The sequence below is a fragment of the Gymnodraco acuticeps genome, unplaced genomic scaffold (genome assembly GCF_902827175.1).
Source record: "Gymnodraco acuticeps unplaced genomic scaffold, fGymAcu1.1, whole genome shotgun sequence".
In the NCBI taxonomy this organism is placed as follows: Eukaryota; Metazoa; Chordata; class Actinopteri; order Perciformes; family Bathydraconidae; genus Gymnodraco; species Gymnodraco acuticeps.
In genome coordinates, this window is record NW_022990699.1 from 2345826 (window position 1) to 2353611 (window position 7786).

General features: G+C 41.9%; 1 long non-coding RNA gene across 1 annotated transcript; it reads right to left on the reverse strand.

The window, feature by feature from the left end:
* Nucleotides 1-8: 8 nt before the first annotated feature.
* On the reverse strand, nucleotides 9-2175 carry LOC117555805. The gene is made up of 2 exons (XR_004570447.1): nucleotides 1883-2175; nucleotides 9-1604 (listed from the first exon to the last, which is right to left on the reverse strand). It is a non-coding gene; the product is annotated as an uncharacterized LOC117555805 (long non-coding RNA).
* Nucleotides 2176-7786: the final 5611 nt, after the last annotated feature.

Sequence of the window (7786 nt, forward strand, 5' to 3'; positions counted from 1 at the left end):
GACACAAATAAAGTGTTACCTTTTATTAAAACTTGAGTGTTTCATTTGGATACAATGAAATTGAGCTTCCTATACAAACTGTGGCAAAAATATTGTACCATACATTTTCCTGAGAACATTTTTCACATGAAACAATAGCAATCTCTCTATATATATATAATATATATCTATAAAAATAGATATATAGATCTATATATTTATTATGTAGAGCTCTGAAAAAATTAAGAGACCTCTGTAAAATTATCAGTTTCTCTCGTTTTACTATTGGTAAAAACTGGATTAACATTTGTGTTTTATTCTATAAATTAATGACTGACAACATTTATCCCAAACTCCAAATATTCTCATTTAGAGCATTTATTTACAAAAAATACCAAATGTTCAAAGTAACCAAAAAATATGGTGTTTTCAGACCTAGAATAGTGCAAAGAAAACAATTTTTAAAATTCATTTTTCAACAACACAATACTAATGTTTTAACATAGGAAGGGCTCAGGAATCAATAATTGGTGGAATAACCCAGATTTTCAAGCACAGCTTTCATGCGTCTTGGCTGCTCTGCAACACCTTTCACATTGCTGTTGGGTCACTTATTAAGCCACTCCTGGCACACAAAAATCAAGCAGCTTGGCTTTGTGTGATGACTTGTGACCATTCATATTCCTCTGGATCACATCTGGATTGACCTGGCTGTGGGGCATGGAGCATTGTCCTGCTGGATAAACCCACCCTCAGCTCAATTCAGGTGTGAATGGAGGAAGACCAGATCAAGACCCTGTCATGGAACCGTTGGAACCCCACTGAAAACCTCTGGATGTGATCCAGAGGAAGATGGATGGTCACAAGCCATCAAACAAAGCCGAGCTGCTTGAGTTTGTGTGCCAGGAGATACATAAAGTCACCCAGCAACAATGTGACAGACTGGTGGCGAGCAACCAAGACGCATTGAAAGCTGTTATTGAAACATCTGGGTTATTCCACCAAATATTGATTTCTGAACTCTTCCTAAGTTCAAACATTAGTATTGTGTTGTTTAATAATGAAGAACTTGTTTTCTTTGCATTATTTGAGGTTTGAAAACACAGCATTTTCTCTATTATTCTGACCAGTTGTAATTTTCTGCAAATAAATCCTCTAAATGACTTTTGGGAGAGATGTTGTCAGTAGTTTATAGAATAAAACACAAATGGAAATGCCAACAAGCTTAATAGGTCAAACAGTGCAAACATGCAACAACAACAAAATGCAATATGGAAGCCTAAATACTTGCCATATGTAACAGTAGCCAACTTTTCAGAACCCCGTTTTACAATGTAAGCTGATTTTTCAAAGTCAGAATTTTGGGTGCCAGCTCAACTTTACCAAGTTTTAATATCACCTGCTGAACAAAGTGGAAAGTGTTTTTCATGCACTTTGGGTACTCCATTTGCAGGGCATAAATGAGTATGAACAGGACACAGAAGGCCTGAGGCAGGTTAGCCGGTCCATCCATCACCACATTCCCCTACAAGACGATTGCCATGCTGGATAGGTTGAGCTGAGGATTTTCTCCGGCAGAGGATTCCCAGTGGAGTTTGACTGTACACCTCCTTATAAGCCGCATCCTAACAGAGAAATAAAGAGATTGACTTAATTCTACATCGTCCACCAAAAAGTAGCTTCCACTGTTTATAATGAAAAGCATCATACATATTTAAAAAACGTATCATATTTCATTTATATTGCTGGTGAATTAGTTAAAGACAATATATATAAGGAATAGTGTAAGTTAAATTTAGTTCCGTATTTTTTTAAACTCTGAATAATGTCCCGGGTCAATTTCACCCAAAAATTACCAAAGGGTGCAAAATGTGAACATAACACAAGGGTTAAAGTAACTTACGGTGCAGGTCTTGAAGAAGGCAGAAGACTCATCCCCCAATTTTCCCCGAACACAAAGGCATCTGATGTCTGTTGGCTCAGTGACATCACATAATGAATGAATGAATGGTAAATAAAGAATGCTGGAAATAACTGCATCTCCATTAGCCTATATGCTCTGCAGAGACTGCCTTCTTCATGTCGTGAATTGCAGCTGATGTTTTAAGATGGCAATTGGCAAATTGACTTATACAACATTCGTAAGTTGTACATTTGACTCATACAATAACCCACCTTCGAGTGATGCGCTAGTTTCTTCATGTTTTGTTTTTTGCGCCGGACTGAAACTGTCTTTTCACCGACATCCCTTCACCTGCACTAGTGGCCGTATCAAAGCCGTGATTGGTCAGATGTCGATTCATTGCAACGGTGTCGGGTTACAGACGTGCTCCTCTTGTCACCTCTAACTCTCGCGGGGGGTGCGCGGAGAACTGAGCGGAGAACTGCGCACAGCAGCTGAGGCCCTCTGGGCGGGGCCCCCTGCACAAGGCGGGGCCCCATGCAGCCTGCGTGATTGGCCTGTAGGGAGGGGCGGCCCTGCAGACCCCTCTCAGGCTGACAGGCAGGTAGGCCATCCAGCTATTTTAGCCGGGCCGGCTAAAATGATTGGTCGTGCTTTTTACAGTGCTACGGCTTCCACAGATGAACATTTTGTATGTATTTATTGTCAAAGCATTTCATATATGCATTGCTATCGGGATGTTAAGAGCATTCCATTGAATATAACAATAAGTGTTTCTGAAATAAATTGCATACCCCACCTTTAAGGGACGTTAATCAACAACATCTGAAAACGTAATGTGGTCGCTAATGTTAGCTAAATGGCGTCTCACCTGATGTAGTAGCACAAAGCAGCCGTCCAAGCGCCACCCTCCTCTCCCTATGATGGAAGCCTGAGACAGCCTGTGGCAGGTTTCTAGCATCCGGCGTTCAATGTGGGGTGGTGTCCGACTCGAGAAGGGTCTAGCTGCGGCCGCGGACAGTACACGACGGTACACGATGGTACACGACACGCCCACCTGACACGACACTACGGTGGCAGAGAAGGGTCTAGCTGCGGCCGCGAAAGTTGTACTTCCAAATATGGTCAGAAGAGAGCACGCCCAACACGTGAGACGCTGACGCAAGGATATTTAAGGAGACATGGAGGTTTACAGAGAACAGACAACAAACAATATGGCGCACCGAGTACAGGTAATTCACGTATTGTGGTTTTAGATATAATTACATACTTAGGTTCTCGTTTGTTTGTCGATGTGGCTGTTTAGCGCAGTGTAATTGTGTTTAATTTTGCTATATATATATATATATATATATCTTAGCTTGACATGCTCGACGTTCAGTTAGCATATATGCTAACGGAACATGTTAAGAGCATTCCATGGAATATAACAAAGTGTATCTCGAGCCGGTTTCTCAAACTTACCTACTGCTCCTTTAAGTACGGAAGGATTGTTATAGTCAGAAAAGATCGGCTTCCTTAAAGCTGAAGTTGAATGAAATAGCCAAGTGTCAAACGCAATCAAAAGGGAGACCGAGATAAATCTTCCTCGTTGAACTTTTTCCAATAACATGATTTACTTTATTTGCATGGTCTGAACGTGTTATTGGCTGTTATTTTCTACAACTGTGTTCCCTGTTCTGTGGACTACAGTTGGCGGTTCATGTTCTGAATCTGAAGCAACAGAATAACACACCAGGCCTTACAACAACGTTTTGTTCCCCCCCTTTTTTTCTTTTTCTTTCACTATAATTTCTGATGTTTGACCTAGTTTTGCTCTTGCTTTCCCAGGGGTGTTGCACAGCAAATCATTGCAGGATCCTGGACAGAGAAGACTGCTCTGGATTTTGAGGTGTTTGCAATGTCACTATCGTATTGTCACAATTGGCTATTATGCTCTTACTAACTTTTCTTCATACAGGGGCTTCCGAAGCAGACCCATGGGAATGACTGTGGTGTCTTCATGATAATGGTGAGTAAGGATAAGCCCGTGATTGATTGCTCCTTAACACCTTTCATTTGTAAATACATGCAATAGTGATTCACCACCACTTAGACCTGACAAACGTTTTGTTTGAATCCCAATGTTCTCTCACTTTATGCACTTGCAAATAAACAGGTGTGCAATAATAAAAGGATTTAAGGAATGTTCACGTATAGGTAGGCCTCTCGTGCATCTTTCTTGTGGCGTTATCACCTCCACATTTTATTGGAGGTGTGTGACTCACCATAAGCCGTCACATGTACATTATGTCTTGCATGTGCTAATAAAATTCTCATTACAGTATGCCTGGTATTTTGCCATGGAGGCCAGCTTTGACTTCAGCATTGTAAGTATTAAGGAAAGAAGTCACATTAAAATGCTATAACAAACTTAATGAAAATTGATGCTCTTTCTTTAGCATGACATGTCTCTCCTGAGAAGGTGGTGGTGTGTTATTCTGGTGGAAAACTTTGGACTGGAAGGGTATGCTGCAGTGCTACAAAAACATTTGAATTTGTAATTGTATTATCAAGAAGATTTGGGGGGGGAACACCTGGCTCTAAAATGCAACCTTCTGGTCAAGAAAATGTGTCTTAATTGTAGGTATGAAAAGAAGTTTGCTCACTATAGTGAGGAAGGCAGGGCGACAATGTCCCACCTACATTCAGGATCAGTCGTAAAAGGACGCATGCAAGCAGCACCATGGTCAGTGTATCGCTCAATGTATCTATGACCCTGTGTGCCTGTTTCAGAATGGGTTACTACTCCTAAAACACATACTACATAGAACTTATGGTACATGCAACATTTGTTTTGTGTGGTACTGTGTCATTCTGAATCGAGCCTGGATCATTTTTGGAGGAGTTAAACTGTGCATGTAAAGCACTGTCAAAATAATGGTTGACTGTCTGATGCCCCTGGACACTGATGAGGACCACTCCTATAACAAGAGGCCTTACAGCTTCCTTCCTAAAGAGTCGGTTAGTGAATGGACACATTAAAGTGTACAACCCCTGATGCATGTGATTTTATAATATTACATATGACTTCTTTATACCATCTTGTCTTATCAGTGAGATGGAACTTTGTTCTCATGACCTCACCAAGAACATGAGTGAGGAAGCGCACCAAAGGCTGAAGGACTTGTGAAAGATTCCGAGGAGTTTTTAAATAGGCTTAAAACTCCTGCAGGTCAATATTTTTTTAAGTTGACCAGCTCTGATTTTCCATATGATGTTCTGTTCAATAAATGTTCATTGAGGAAAACGGTAGCAGTGTCTTATTTTATATACATCACAGTGAATGCTGAACTTGCCGGACCATATACTGTAGTTGAAAGTACACAATGAAACACTGGCTTGCTTGTATCAAATCAATACAATTCCCACATGCCCTACCCCGGAACCTGCGGTCTTCAGACTCTGGCCCCCCGCACCAACCTGCGATCCTTCGGGGACAGAACCTTCAGTATGGCAGCCCCCACTCTCTGGAACGCTCTCCCTGCGGAGATCTGCAACATCCCCACGCTTGACGCCTTCAAAAGGGCCCTCAAGTCCCATCTGTCTGCCAAGGCCTTTGCCCCAAATCTATTTGTTGTTTTGTTCCTCTTTTTAAAGCGACCTTGGGTCTCATGAAAGGCGCTATATATATCTTATTATTAATACATCATTGGAACGGTACCTCCAGTATTCCTACATGACAAGCATTGTTATAATATACAGTAAACATTATTATAAATTTTAAAAAAAATTATAAAATGTCATTCTGGCTTTCACTGTTCAAATTAGATGTCAACCATCAAAATGGTATAAGGGGTTCCAAGGGGTTCTCAAACGGATAGGTTATTAATGTATTTGCCTAATAGTTGCTTAAAATGCTACAATAACATGCCATGTACGATCTATCAGCCACCGTAGGCGGCGTAGTAGGGGGCGTGTCGTCAATTCGCTTTTCATGCCTCTCAGCCACCGTCGTGTCAGGTGGGCGTGTCGTGTACCGTCGTGTACTGTCCGCGGCCGCAGCTAGACCATACAGTGTTGCCAACTTGGCGATTTTCTCGTTAAATTTGGCGGATTTCCAAAAGCCTCCGGCGACTTATTTGTGTCAAAAGCGACTAACGACTAATCTAGCGATTTATAATGGTGTTATTAGCGACTTTTCTGGTGTTTGGAGACTCACATTGTTCTGCAGTTAACGAGCCGCGGGTACTGCCGTGAGCCCCGCCTCCCTCCCATAGTACTCACAGGCGCTCAGACTGACAGTTGCCTGGCCGCAGCAGAGCTGCTGCAGCAGTCAGAGCAGAGAGGAGACAACCACACTCCCCCGCGTCGAGACTGCAAATGAATTGCGCATGCGCCAACTGCCAAGCCGTCCTGGTTTTGAGCGGGATTTAAATGTTGATTGTAAATGTTTCTTCACTCACTTTCACACTATAATAAATAACTGCCTTTGCTTTGCTTTGCCTCACACAGCCTCAGTCACTCAATCACCTCGTCCACTGTGTGTGTGCTTCTCTGTGACAAGCTAAACATCATGGCAGTCTAAATTGTATTCTCAAAAATACAGAAAGGAGTGGGAATCAAACCCTGAGTATAAAGGATGGTTTAAGCCATTTATTGGAGATGACACACGGGCATACTGCCTTTATTGTAAGGGGGATTTCTATGCCAAACTGTCATGTTAAAACCCCAAAACATACTCAAAAGGCAAAGACATTTCTGATCTACTGTCGTCTGGATTTAACTCCGGTGGTTTCAAGTTTTGATCCTTGAAGGGTTGGGAACGTTTTTTGCCTACAGCCGCCATTACATGATATGCAAATTAGGCGATGACGTCATTTAGCGACTTCTGGCGACTTTTCGGACAGCCAATAGCTACTTTCCTTACTATGGAGTTGGCAACTCCATATTGTCCGACTCACACGACTAAAAGAAAGGTGACAAAACCAGCAACTGGGTGAAAAAAAAAATCTATGTCTTTCAGTGAACACGAACAAGTGAAAAAAGTTCAGCACTATTAAAACTATCTGCACCTCGTAGCCTACTATCGCTCAGTAAAAGTTAACAAAAGCGAGGAAAACACACATTGCCTCACTGCAGTAGCGTAGAAGTGCTGCAGTTAAGTGACGTAAATCAAATGAAAACTTAATGCGGTCGCTATTAAAATCTAGATCCCTCCGCGGGCTCCATGATCACACTGCGCCCCCCCCCCCCCCCCAATGACCACCTAGCAGCACATTATACCGCTTATTACACGGCTACATACTAAAAAAACAAACAATTCATAATATCGATTTTAAAATGATTTAATTGACTTAAAAATGATCGTAATGCTTCCGCCAAAAATAAAAAGTCCGTTCCACGGCGCACCAACGAATGGAACTTTAATTCAGAAAATAAACGGCAGCATTATTCGAATTTACCTGTAACTGTCAAAGTCTGTTAACATTTTATTTTTCCTCTAACAAGTACTTAAACAATGCGAGAGAAGCCCACACCGTGTTCCCGCCAGTTGATACTTCCTGTGGCTGTGTTACACCCAAAAGTACGAGAATTCAACCAAGCCCTGTTAGCTAAATCACTCACCAGATTCAGTAGATACGGCAGCCGTGCAGCGTCCTTCCTTTGGAAGCGTAGACAGCGCGGTGAAAGGGTGCAAGTCCGGCGTTCAAAGTGGGGTTGCGTCCGACTGAGAAATTGCGAGCTGGAAACGTGGCTGCAGCACATTAAAAGATCCTTCTCTTTCCCATAATGCATTACGAACATGTCTAAAACTTAAAACACAATGGTGAAATCAATACTTTATAGATTGGAATACTATATTTGGCTTGGCACCAGCTCTCCCTTTAGCCTCCATACAAATAAAGATTTGTCCTATAGAGT